Consider the following 15,143-nt stretch of genomic DNA (forward strand, 5'->3'; position numbering starts at 1 on the left):
TTGCCAGAGCGTTAGAATATAAATTCATAGCAGATTAATTTCCTATAAATATATATGTATAGCATTCTGATACACCTAGAGTAAGTGGGCCTGTCATATTAAAAATGCAGTCCAGTCTGTAAGAATCCATAGAAAGTTTCAGTTCACGGTAACTTACCATCTGGGATTTTTTTTTCTATTTCACCACCAGATAGTTATCAGTAATGGATATTCCCTATGTATAGTAAATTATGTACAAGTTGCCACCTTTTACTGGTTCTTGCTCTGCTCCCATCACTCTCCACCATCTTGTGATCGCAGCCAGACTAGCTGGTCACTATCTCTCCATGTAAAAACTGCTCACAGAAGGATATAAATTCAAAAAAACATCACAGAAAGAAACAGCCATACCAACACCAGATCAGATTACCAAAGCACAAGGAGGATGCCGCAGACCCCCATGATAAAGGCGGGGGCAGCACAGGTGCAAAATACTGATGGAGCAATCACTCATACACTTACCAGTTCATGGAGGCGGTAGTTGCCTAATATTAAAAATGCACACAGATGAGGCTTGCATAGGGTGCCAGTCACAGAAACTTTGGATTGGAAGGGCACAGAATTTTTTTTCCCCCAAAATAAGTGAAGAAGCAACATCAGAGGAGGCACTCAATTAAAAAAAAAAACCAAAACCATGAAAGGTCCTCTTTATTTAAAACCCTAACTGTTCTCACACTTCTCTCAAACCACATTCTGATTTCTAATTATATAGTGTGTATCCTGTTTATATTTCACAATACTCAGTATTTTACTTCCTTAATGTTTTAGCTCCTGAAGATTAAAATTGCAACACGAAGAAGGAAAAGATGTGGAATTATGGAAATCACAGGATGGATAGATATGTTAATGATATGCAAATGACGACAAAATGAAAATGAAATTTTCAAACCTCCTTGATTAATTCAGTATCAAACGTGAGCGCCATGTGCAGAAATACACACACTGCTAGGCTACTGGTACTGGGCAGTGTTGGTTTCTGTGTATGATGGCACATGGTGGGTATAGGAGTCTGACTGCATGACATTTTTTCTATGTGGATGGCAGTGAAGGGGTTCTCCTGACTACTTATGTTATTAACTTTAAAGGGGTTGTCCGGTCCAAACCGATAAGTCTGCACTCACTCTGTGTGACTGCCGACTCATGAATCCCCCCAGTTCATAGACTGTGCGCTGCGGGGATTCGCTGGTTTCTGACCCAGAACAGGCGGGTATGTATGAGCTATACATTACCCGGCTAGGGCCCTTTTAGTGTGCATGGCCTCGCTCCAAACACTTGTGTCTAGAGCGGGGCAATAGGCGTGGCTGACTAGAGGGCGTGGCCTTGTGCCATACAAGTGTATGGAAGAAGGCCACGCCCACTGGCGGGGAGTAGGTATAACGCATACATACCCTCCAGTCCCGGCTCAGAAACCGGTGAATCCCTGCAGCGTACAGTGCGTGCGCTGGGGGAATTCATAAGTCTGCAGTCACTCTGTGACTGCAGACTTATTGCTGTGGACTGGACAACCCCTTTAGGTGATTGTGTATATATAGCATTGGCTGTCCATATAAGTCTATAAGGACTGTTTGTTATATCCATATCCATGATATTTAGTTTTGTCTTATTGACTATATATGGTAAATCATGCAGTTTCCATCTTACCACACTGCCCTTTTTTGGGTTTTATGTTTTTTTTTAAACTTTTGTCTCTCGTAATTGTGTTTTTAATGCATGTTAATAAAGTTTGATAAATTATACTAATCCTTATAGCAAAATTCTATTATGTTATATTTGGCCATAATCATAGGATTAAATGTTGTTTATCGGTACCCCCAATAATTGGACGTAATTATTTCAAGTATGGGCTTAGTTTTCCAGTTTTGTCTAAAAATTTAGGTTATTAATGATCGTCTCGGCAATGTTTTGCCATGCTAAATACAATTGGGCAAATCCTCAAGACCCGTTTGCAATTGCCGACCAATGACATCTCATGTGCTTGATGGGAGACAAGTCCAGAGACACTGCAGCACTGAGGAGAAGGGGGAAGATGTCTGCAGCACTGAGGAGAAGCTGGGTGCTGCTGTGGAATGTGAATTTAGCAGTGTAAGGATATTACTTCCAATAGAGGGGAAGATGGGAATTAAAAGACATAAAGGTACAAGAGATAAACTTTATATTGGGCTTAGTCTGTATATTATCAAGAAGTTTGCATTTCTTGTGCTTTGTGAAAAATAATGTGGTTGTAGGAGTAACCATTTAATATCTTTTGGGTAAACAGGAAGAAATGCCAAGCCTTAGTCTTGGCGTTCAGAAAGATATAATAAGGGCACTTCTTTTGTGTCCATAATAGAGATGCAACAACAGTATATTCTGTTGTTCATTAGAACCGAATTTAGAGCACCATATAAGCCTGTAGGGCTGGATTTCCAGTTACTGTCTGTGGGAGGTCCGGGTGTTATATCCAGCCCCCCCTTCCCCCGTATTATGCCTGTTTGTAATCTTCCTTTGGCTCAATGCCCATTGTGTCTGAGCCTTGTGTCAGGGGTTATCTGTCTGGAAGATTTGCACAGGTATATATCTGATGGAAGGCTGTGATGTGCGCCACTGTATAGGTATGCAGCATCATCATACATTGTCCAGATTGTCCCACTGTTTTTTAATTTTTGTTGTTGTGACTCTTGTATAGGAAAGTCAGTATTCTGTGCTTTACAGTTAAAATGAAATAAAGTATGCTAATACCTTTGGCCTCCATCATGTAAATAGAGACCTATGGATAGCTTTTCCCAAAGTATATGCCAAATGTAAGCCTTTAATGCCATGTGCACAGAGCCTTAGATGAACCCCGCAGATGTACTGTCCTTTATTGGAAATAACAGAAATGAACAAAGGCCGGAGATGTCTCTTTTTCCAGTCAATTTCCATAGTAACTACAATAGTGTTTACACGCTGTCTAGTTTCCATGGTAACTGGGAAGAGTGAAAGGAAGCAGATGATATAATTGGTGCTCTCCACACATACGGGAGAAAAGAGGTTAATTTCATAAAGGGGATTCAATTAAAATAACCTCGGTTTATGACTGCAGAAGCACTCGATCCTCTCAAATAATTTATTTGTGACCTATTTTTAATGATGCACTCCATCCCAGTATAATTTATTTTAAATAAATCCAAAAGGTTTAGACGCCATTAAAAAAGGACCCGTCTCCGTTCCTGACATGTTTGTTTTAGTAAATCTTTGATAAAATTGGTATTTCATGGGAATTACATTTAGACTAGGTTCATATGTTTGCATATTTTTGAACAGATTTTGAGACCATAAATCCCAAGTCACCTCTGGTTTTACCTCTAAAATCGGTGTGTGTTTTATGCACTTATTAATGCTTTTCTATGCACTTTTTTTTGTTGTGGAAGCAACAAAATGCAAGAAAGCAATGACAGGCTTCACTTTTGGATTTCGAGTACCCTTTGAAATGAATGGGTGAATGGGCGAAAGCCACAGTGAAAATTAACATGCTGCGGATCTTTAAAAAAAAAAAATGCTCCAAAAGTCAATTTCCGCTCGTACTTTGAAACCGGGGAAAAAGAAAGAAATGTGGCATGTGGATGAGACTAATACCAAATACGCAGCATGTGAGCCTAGCCTTACATTAGAAAGTATAAAATCTGCTGGGATTCACAGATTTTAACCTTTTAGCGACCATGCCAATTTTTTTAAATCTGACGTGTAATTTTATGTGGCAATAACTGTGGAATGTTTCAACATATTCCACTGATTTTGAGACTTTTTTCGTGACAGATTATACTTTATATTAGTGGTAAATTTAGGCCACGTGCACACGATCAGTATTTGGTCAGTATTTTACATCAGTATTTGTAAGCCAAAACCAGGAGTGGGTGATAAATACAGAGGTGGTGACGTGTTTCTATTATACTTTTCCTCTTGATTGTTCCACTCCTGGCTTTGGTTTACAAATACGGAGTTAAAAAAACTGACCAAATACTGAACATGTGCATGTGGCCTTACGTTATGCATTTATTTATAAAAATATTGCCTATCAGATATTTGACAAAAGTGCAAAAAAAATAGCCGTTTTCAAACTTTAGAATGTTTTCTACCTTTAATCCACATAGTCATGCTAGACAAAATAATAACGTTTCCCCTATGTCTGCCTTGCATCAGCACCATTTCTAAAATCTCCTTTTATTTTGTTGGGATGTTAACAAAAGCTTTAGCAGTAATTTTTCATTATTTTTTTTTTTTTTTCAAGGAAATTTACAAATCCTATTTTTTGGGGAGATTTATTCAGTTTTGAAACCTATGTATTGGAAAACCGCACCCCGCAAACATTTTCAAAACTGCTGTCGGGTAGTTTATTAACCCTTCACATACTTTTCAGGAATGAACGCAAAGTGCAATGACAGGAATGAAATATTTTCTTTTTACCACTAAAATGTTGCTAACATCTGAAGAGGCCCTAAGGCCATTACTTGGTCTTGGTTCCCAATGGCATTCATCAGGACCACGCAATCAAGATCTCAGGATGCCGATGGGTTTAATTAGGTAGCCATCTAGATGTCGTTGTGATTGAGAGCAGCATCTAAGGGGTTAAATGGACATGGTCGCTGTAAAAACTGATCATGGTGGATGCAGTAGAGTGACAGCTATAGTGTACTGCTGATGGCTGCTGCGTTTTCACCCATCGCGGGATGCTATTCTCGAATATGTCGGGTTAAGGGGTTAAAAAGTCTGCAAACATGATGTTTTCTCTGTGCCTGAAATGTACAGTACAGAGATTTGTTTTATACGAGTTATGGATGTGGGGGAAAGCGCACTTTACCCTGCACAAATTCTACTAAAATGGAATAAATGCATAGAATAATACACACATCCCATCTTCTGTTCTTTTGAAGGTTGAGGTCTACCCGGTCTCAAACCCAAGGGTAAGGGGATATGCACAAGGGGCGTATTTACAGTAGGTTTACTATCCATTTTTTTGGGACTGAAAATCTGTATATTATGGTAGTAGCATGGTAGATGAGATATCACTAAATCTTGTCCATAAGCTGCAGAGAAAATCCGCAAAATAAATTGACCGGCACTGTGGTGTTCCAATCCTCAGCATGTGAAATTATATTGTGGATTTTATCCTTTGCAATTTAAAGGATGAAATGTGTGGAAAATCTGCAGATTTTCTGCTGTAGAAATGTCACAGTGGAAGAATACAATGTGCACATACCCATAGGGCAAAGATGCATGGCAATTTTTTTTCCTGTTTGCCTGCTCCACTCTCCAAAATTGGCCAGATGTCAGCCATTATGGGGGACCATTGTCCTTCACACAGTAAGGGGTCAGCCTGGTCCACTGAACCACCAGTTCAAAATCTTGTGCACATACAATGTGGAATCCATTTCACCCAGGACCTTCTAGCAATGCTCCAGCTGGTAATGATGTGATTTCCAGAAGGAGATAAAATATTTCTTATATTGTGATTATATTAAAACTCAGAAGTCATCCATCCACCTAATACATATTTATTCTATATGTGGTAGAAATCAAAGTTTTAAAAAAAAAAAAAAAAAAGAATTTTTTATGATTTTATTTGATTATAAATATTTGTAGTCATTACCTATGTATGTAATATGCAGATGGCAGTGTTATCATTTCCCTATAGGCTAGCAACCATTTTGGCCTTGAAATGTGTCAATCTTAATTAGGCCACGTGCACACGTTCAGACTGCGTGCCCACTATGCGTTTTTCAAGCTTTTTTGATGTTGAATTTCCGCAGCGAAAACGCTTAATACGTGCCCCATGGTCCCCAATGATAATCCGCATCTGCTGTGCACATGCTGCGGAGATTTCCGCTGCTGATTATCATTGCGGAAAAATCCGCAGCATGTCCATTAATTTTGCGGACACGCAGCGTAATTGCCGCCATTGACTTGCATTGGACAGCGTGACATCCTCATCACTGCATCTGCACATGCGGATATCACACGGTTCAATGTGCGGCTGGTACCCGAGTTTGGAGAAGAGGAGACTCTCATCCAGACCCAGGTACCATAGTACCTGTTAAAAAAAAGAATTTAAAATAAAAAATAAAGATTATACTTACCTTCTGATGTCCCCCGGTCTCCTGTACGATGCGTCCGGTGTGTTGTATGGGTCGCGGTGGTGTGACGGACCTGCCATGATGTCATTTAGTCATGTGACTGGTCACGCAAACGCTGACGTCGGCGGTCGCGTGACCTGTCACATGACTAAATGACGTCATGGCAGGTCCTTAAACACCACCATGACTGATGCAACAGACCGGACGCAGCGGAGAAAACACCGGGGGCCATCGGAAGGTGAGTATAATCTTTATTTTTTATTTTTTACCATTCTTATTCTTTTTTTTTAACTATTACTTGGTCACACTATATAAATCCATGCTGTTTGCATGGATTTATATAGTGTGACCAAGTTGTCAAGCACTTTCCAAGTGATGCTAAAATCGCTTGGAAAAGCGCTTGATAACCCACATGCAAAAACACTTCACTTACGCTTCTACCTGGCGGGAAAAACGCATGTAAAATTCGTATGTGTTTTTCCTGCCAGGGAGAAACGGAAAAAATATGCAGCATTTCTGCATCGTGGGCACTTAGCCTTAGTATTTATTCAGTTTTTTACCTCAGTATTTCTAGCCAAAATCAGGAGTGGAACAATCAGGCCTGTAAAGTCAAAAATTGTTACTGGTCTTAGGCCACATGCACACATTCAGTATTTTGGTGAGGTTTTCACCCACTCCTGGTTTTGACTTACAAATACTGAGATAAAAAACTCACCAAATACTGAACGTGTGAACATGGCCTTAGGGCTCGTTCAGACGAGTGTATTGTACAGACGTGCTGTCTGAGTAAAAATCATGGAGCACAATGACCAATTGACGTCAATGGGGTTGTTCAGATGGGAGTTTTTTTTTTCCAGATAGACCGAGCATCTGTGTGAAAACAAATCTCAGCATGCGCTATTCTCTTCCGAGTATCAGATGAGAGTCCCCTATACAAGTCTATGGGAACGCAAAGAAATCCGACCCCATATGGACCATCTTTATGGCATATTATGGATACATTTCCATTATTAACCTGGGAAACTGTATTTGATCATGTACAATTTAAAATGTTGATATAAAAAATCAGATGCCGCAAAGATGTCACACGGACAAAAAAGCTGCCACACAGATGACCTTATGAATGAAAATTGCAGATGAAACGCAGATGATTTTTTTTTTTTTTTTTTGTGAGATCGTCTGACCTCTGCCTAAGGCTGAATTTAGATGACCATGAAATACGCTCTGTTTCTGGACTGTGATGTACAGACTGGCTGCGACTCTCCCCACCCCAAACTAAACAGCCTCATAAGCATATATGATGCTATAGAGTTTGGGTCGGGAGCCTCATGGGCATCACTGTATGTACACGAACTGTGTTTCATGGACATCTAAATTCACGCAGTTAAGATTGAGGTGTTTGGGGCAATAATTAAATATACAGATAGGATTTAAATTATTTACTTTTGTACTTTTCTAAGTATCAGTACTTGTGTGTTTTCTGGCAATTTTCATAGAAATATTTATTCTTTGTGATGATCTAGAGGACCATGATTGAATGAGTGTAAGTTGGCCACCTAACGCACCCTTTTAAAGGGACTCTATCAGCACAGAATGGCTGTTCAAACAAAGTACAGGCGCTCGGTGTTCCACGGCGCGACCAACTTGGTTTCCATCTAGTCCTGTTCTAATAAATATAATGGGACTCATTTTTACTCTGGCTTATACTTGTACACACCCTACTTTTTGTAGCGGTTGTGCCTGGTGCTTTTGCTTTGCTCCATGTACATGAATTTGACAAAGCTGCAATCTCTAACACAGACGCTGTGTAACATAAATTTCAAGTTATAAACCAGTGTGTAAAATGTTAAAAATAAAACGAGACGACATACTGTAGATGGCATGACCGTCACGGCGTTTTCAAGCCAGCATTAAATTTTAAACCCAAATAACCCCTTTATGGTATTCCCGCTAGGCATAGCTGCTTATTTGCTTTTGGGAAAACCACTATGTATTAGACCTCCTTCACAAGTCAGTGTCTCCAGTATGTGTTCACATGTTAGTGTGCTTCCACAGACCATGTGTCCGTGGGCAAAACACGCTGACGTCTGTTTTTTGCACGCCGCACAGGCCGCAAAACGTCCAACAGACGTGCACATTGATGGCACACAAATGTACCGGTGCCTGGAAATCAGCGGTACAGTTAGCACTGTTCCCAAGCGCCTGGTGCTTGCTTGCGCTGTCTTGTCACTCGCTGAGCTCAGCGCAGGGGCCCGCTCGCTGCAGCGAGTCATTCTCCTCTGCTCCTCACCGTGTGCGGTCGCATCAAGCCAGGTGAGTATAATGATTTTTTTATTTTATTCTTATTTTTACAGGTTTTGGAGATATCTAGATCAGAATACTACTCTCAACATTGTCCCCTGCTGGTGCTGATCGCAATGATGAAAAATTCCTTCAGCACCCGGCGCTTGGGAACCGCGCTTACTGTACCACTGATTCCCAGGCGCCGGCACACGGGACAGCACACTGTTGCCACACAGGTATACACGGACAGTGATATCTCTGGCACTGGTTTCTGCAGTACCGGAAATATCAGGGCGTGTGAAAGATGCCTTAGGCAGAGTTCAGATGGCTGTATAAAAAAAAAGCCAGTCGTGTCCTCAAATTGGCGCACACTGCTAATTATACTCTCATCTGAATGAGCCCTTATATTAGCTGCTTTGTGAATTCAGTTTCATGAAAGTTTGGAATTCACAGCTCACCAGTTTATGCTGCAGGTATCACTGCGGATTTCACCTTTTGACAAAAAGTGAGATGAAACTCGTAGCTGTATTTACCACTGCGGTTATCCGCTGCCAACATTCTGCAGCAATGAGGTCCCGTGGGTGCTTACCCTTAATATATGGCTAGCTGCAGGGGGAACTTGCTCCAGTATATAGCGTGCTGTCATTTTTTTTCTTGCAGACTGGGCATTTGTTTAGGGTGGTCTACATAGCACCTTTAAAATGATATCGTATTTGAGATCTTAATGTTCAGCAGAATAAACTCCTTCATCTGGATTCCTTTGTAGGATAAAACTTCCTTTTATTGTGGCTTTATTAACCGAATGTACCAAAAGAGAGAAAATTGGAAACACATTTCAGACGTGATTGATTGCATATATCTAACATTTGGACTGATAATGCAATATCCCACTAGTCCACCTGTTACCTGCTTGCCGATCATAAGCTACCTCTCGTTAATGCTTTGCAATCATTAGTTAATAATATGTCTTGATAGCTGCATACTTACTAAACCTATTGTTAAGGCCGGGATCACACTAGCGTTTAGCATTGGATGCGATATGCCAATGACACTCGGCTCAAACTCTGCTGCAAGAGTGAGCCGAGCGTCATTTTACTGTGATCCGATCCTCTTGCATGAGAGACAATGATCACAGTTGAGGAGAAGGAAAGATTAATCTCTGCATCTTCTCCATTGTCTGTCTCTGCATATATCAGACTGCACTCTGATGTCATCCAGGTGCAGCTTGATGTTTTTCACGCACCCACTGACTTGAATGAATCGGCATGAGAAAAAAATTGTAGATCTGCTCTGCCTCATTGAATAGCACTGGGCCAAGTGTAATACAAGATTTTCTCGCATTGCACTGCTCTGGTTTATACTACCGCATATTAACTGTAGATATAAAGTATCAGTATTCTAGCCTTAAAGATATATAGATATATATATGCACAAGGAGACGTCATTAAGTTGCGGCTAAAAGACAGGTAGTGAATAAGGAAGCAGCATCGTCATTTTGTGGAGAAACATATAATAGTGGCAGGTATAAATGGAGTTTGTAAGCCGAAATAAGGAGCTGACCATAGGAGTAAAGAACAAACCATGTACAATGAAATCGGACCCAAAGGTACGTTGTGTATTTGACTACAACTCCCACAGTGAGGATGTTTATGCAATCATGCAGAAACATTGGTCAGTTCTATCATTGGACAAGACTATCTCACAATTTATTGATAAAAAACATCTATTGCATATAGAAGAGCTAGAAACCTTCGTGATCATCTTTATGATCACAAGGGACATGGGACTGGTTTTATTTTTGGCTCAAAGGGTCCAAAATGGGGATGTTCACCATGCAATAAGTGTGTAGCCTGCAAAAATGTTGACACTGCAGAATATTTTCTTGATTCCAATGATATGAGATGTAGAATCACGTATAATATTAATTGCACTACCAAAGCAGTCATCTATCATGCTACGTGCCCATGCGGCTTGATATAGATAGATAGATATATATATATATATATATATATATATATATATATATATATATATATATATATATATATATATATATATATATATATATATATATATATATATATATATATATATATATATATATGGATAACGACACATGAATTCAGGAGGCGAACATGTCCTGGACATTGAGCGGGCTGCACAAGTGGAGGATCTACCCCTGCTGAAGTCAATTCCACATCACTTCAAAGTGACTCATAACTGTGATCCAACGGGATTAGTATTCAAGGGCATTGACCCAGTTTTTGTGAGTCCTAGAGGGGGAAATTGGAAGAAATTATTGGCCCAAAAAGAAACAAAATGAATTTATAAATTGAACACTATCTCCCCTCACGGACATAACAGTTTTGTACCCTTCCTCTAGTTATCCCACATCTCTAGATGTATTTGATTATACTTCCGTGTGTTTTCCACCTTTTGAACGGAGTCCTAGTATTGCTGGTTTTAATCCTTTATTTAAGTATATTTCTCTGTTGTTTGTATTGTATTGATTATGTCTCTTTTTTAGATGATCCTGGTCTTCATTTGAGCCTGAATGTGATGGATTCTATTCGCCACCTGTTTGATTGACCCTTGGTTAATCTTTCGCAGCTACATTTTATGCAGTTTTTTCCAATAGGATTTTGTTTTTGGCCAGTTTATCTTTATAGCATAATTTTTACACTAATTTTTTTATATATATTTCATTATATAATTTTTTTGTGTAGCACAATACTTTATATCATATTTTATATCATATTTTACACATATATTTCAATAGACCAATTTTTGGCGCGTATAATTGCACATTATGTGCCTTTACTAATATATTATACATGTCCCCCCCCCCCCTTCTCTTCTTTCTCTCCCTTTCCTCCCTTCCCCCCCTTTTTTCCTTTCCTCTTTTCCCCTCCCCCCCTTCCCTTCTTTCCTTCCCCCTCCTCTTCCTTTCCCTTCCTTCTCTCTTCCCCCTATTTTTCATTCAATGTTATACCTTGCACTCCTCTATTCATGGATATTTGCGTTAGTCTAACTCGGCATTCTAATACATAATTTTTTCCACGTTACTTAATTATGTCACTCTGTTGTTCAATAACACATATTTCATTATACCATTTTTCTTGGTCCATCTATTGGCACTCAATGCTCTTTTATTTATCTGTATTTTTTATTTTTATCTTTTTATTCCCCTCTTTTTATTTTATTTATATATATCTTTTAATTTGTTTATTATTTTTTTTATTATGACTATTTATTATTTGTCCTATTTATATTTTTGTTCACAATTATATTTCACTTTTTACACTTCAATATTTATTGACATGTTTTGTGTCTATTCTGTCTATGATATGCACTTTACACTTTATGCACATGAGGCACTTTTAGTTAATCACTAAATAATAAAATCTTCTTTTCTCTCCTGTGTTTTGCTTTTATGATTTTACTACAACTTATGCTATATATCATATATTAATGGCCTTTACTATTGGGTGTTGGTATATATATATTTTTTATATATACTAGGTGGTGGTCTTATCAGGTTCCTATCTTATACGTCTGCGCTTGTATATACTGATTTCTTTTTGCGAGCTCCCCCTGGTGTCTTTTCTGTTCATAGCCCTGGCCACTACGCAGGCGCTGAATGCCACTAAACGAATCACGTGATTTAGTCCCTATCATGTGACCGCTATTGGTCACATGACAGGAAGTACTGCGTCTCCTTCCGGCGGATCCCGGACACGGCGGTCGGCGTGCTTGCAATGTGCCATTGCGGGGGTGGTATGCCTCACAGGTACCCATGACAACCATGATGTAAGGTCAGGGTATGCACAGGGGTTAACAGCGCAGCTGCATATGACCATCAATTAGAGTGCCATTGGACAGGATTCATTTAAATATCTATTCTTCCCAGCATTCCATCACCCCTGGACGAAGCATTTCCTGTGCGAAACGCGCGTCGGGTGTGTGGTGGGTGCCTGGACCTCTGACCTACGCTCCTTGGTAAATAGTTACTTTTTAATACTTCTATGGTTATACTCGGCAGTTTATATAGGGTTTTTTTCTTACACATATATGCAGCTCCACTTGGATATTGTGCACAGAATGGTTATGTATTCATACTTACCTATATATATGTTTGTTTTGATGCAACCATGCTGTGCATTTGTGTACTTATATTTATTATCTCCTTATATGTGTTTAGCCTTTTGTGCATTTAATGCTGCTCAAACATGTTAAGTTCTTTTATTCCATATATTTGATGTTGTATATCACCTATTGGTGTCACATGATTAATATAGTGGTTACTTCATATATCATTTAGGTCCAGGTTCTCCACCTTTTTGTCATCTGTGGTGTGCCTTGCTTTTATTCTGTGCATTTTTGTCTTGTACATGTTTTCAATAAAGTCTTGGCAATTTTTAACTCAGGCCATGTAGTTGATTGTTTTAAGTATATTGGTGTTATTGAATTCTAACTGGGCCCAAATGGTTTATTGGTGCTCATAGGAGTAATTACCAAACTGTGAAGCAGAATGTATAGCTACATGGATATGTGCTTGTGTGTGTATATGTGTATGTGTATATGTGTATATATATGTGTGTGTGTATATATATGTGTGTGTATATATATATATATATATATATATATATATATATATATATATATATATATATATATATATATATATATATATATATATATATATATATATATATATAAAAGACAGCACCATTTCATCTTACTCACTAATGGGTGCCAGGCAGCACTCCAAATTTTTTTTAAAGAAAAATGGACTTTAATGAGCCCAAAGGCAACGTTTCGGTTCACAGAATCTTTCTCAAGCAGAGTTCAAGTGCATATAGTGCAATATATATAGTTACAAAAAGTGATTCCATAATTATAATTAATTTATACAAAGACATGATTACATAAAAAAAAGTGCAGTAGTGCATATCACAAAATATTATTCAGTTACATACATAGTGATAAAATTTTAGACAGATATATTATTATCATCAATTACAGTATCCATGACTCTCATAAAGTGATAAGTGCTTTGATTAGTATCTATCAATGCCAGGTGTACATTATAAATCATAATATATTTGAGGTTGCGACTCACACTGCAGCAATCATGCATGACCACATTTCCTATTTCCTCCACGCTGTCCTCGGCGTCTCCGAATCCCATCTGCGCATGTCTCCCAGGAAATCCCCATTATCTCGTCACATGATCGGGGCAAACCTGGTCCGCCCGCTTCGTAACGTCACCGGGCATGCGCATTACACCTCTAATGCTGCGATCGCCATCTTTTAAATTGGCAAGCCCCACCAAAAGCTTTTCTTCAAATGTAGACAACATATGTGCTTTACTGATTTATATTATCCCCTACTTATAATAAAAACGCACTATTTCTTATTATTAGGGACAATATCCTGTTAGCAGTTTCCCAATATATTTGCATTGCAATGACAATATTCAAATAGTAATTCCTGTGTCCATAAATGAACTGAGGGATAATATATTATTACATAACCCAAACACCCTTCCATGGAATTCCCTATTCCTAGATTCATCCATGGAGTGAGATTAGTAGGTCAGAGGAGGAACCTTCAACAGGTCCCCACCTCCTTCCCAATCTCAGGTGTTTAATTGGGAGTACATTATAATCCAATTCCCTCCATAAGTAGGAATACCATTTCATAATGTAAAAATATATTTTTTATAACTTCATTAGATGGAGGCTTGAATACTTTCAAATATATATATATATATATATATATATATATATATATATATATATATATATATATATATAGAACATTTTTTTAAGAAAAAAATCCATTCCCAGAGGAAGTCTCTCTCTTTATACGCATGTTGCTGCAGATCGAGTCGCCTCCACAAACCACCAAAGTGAGAGTGATTGATCTGCAAGAAACCAGAAAAATCTATATATAAATATATTAAAATACAAAAAAAAATACAAAAAATACTCCAAATTTCATATACTGTCAAGTCTGAACATACTCCTCAGGTGATGCTTGCTATATTAAATTCAACATTCAATCCATTTGTCTTCTCTTGAAGCTCATCAAGACAATGCCAAGAGTGTGCAAAGCAGTCATCAAAGCAAAAGGTGGCTACTTTGAAGAACCTAGAATATAAGACATATTTTCAGTTGTTTCACACTTTTTTGTTAAGTATATAATTCCACATGTGTTAATTCATAGTTTTGATGCCTTCAGTGTGAATGTACAATTTTCATAGTCATGAAAATACAGAAAAATCTTTAAATGAGCAGGTGTGTCCAAACTTTTGGTCTGTACTGTATATATATAATATATTAATTATATTATGATATAACGGTCCTTTGATTTGAGATGTGTGATACTGATCCCAAATACCCTGATATTCTCAATTCTTTATGCTTTGAATAGCAATTATTTATATTTTCCATATTTGTATTTTATTACACGTTTGTGTGTTTTGCATATTTGTGTGTATAGATATGATATGGCACAGTGTGTGTGTGTGTGTGTGGACACGTGTTTTTACTGAATACTCCATAATATGTAAATGACTGGGGTTACGTTGGGCCATATATTGTAAATGAATGCGCTTTGGTAGCCCCAAAGTCCATGGATGCCCCAGCAATGAGCAGTGTGCCTTCTTGCCAGCCCTCCAGCTTAGGTGGGCATCCTCAGAGCCTTATGATGCTGCATATTTAATGT

General features: G+C 38.4%; 1 protein-coding gene across 4 annotated transcripts in view; it reads left to right on the top strand.

The window, feature by feature from the left end:
• Positions 1-15,143, top strand: part of MARCHF8 (membrane associated ring-CH-type finger 8) — a 236,779-nt gene that overhangs the window by 125,091 nt on the left and 96,545 nt on the right. The gene's annotated exons all lie outside the window — the stretch shown is intronic.

The sequence above is a fragment of the Phyllobates terribilis genome, unplaced genomic scaffold (assembly GCF_046119375.1).
Source record: "Phyllobates terribilis strain yellow unplaced genomic scaffold, ASM4611937v1 Scaffold_5__5_contigs__length_657084704, whole genome shotgun sequence".
In the NCBI taxonomy this organism is placed as follows: Eukaryota; Metazoa; Chordata; class Amphibia; order Anura; family Dendrobatidae; genus Phyllobates; species Phyllobates terribilis.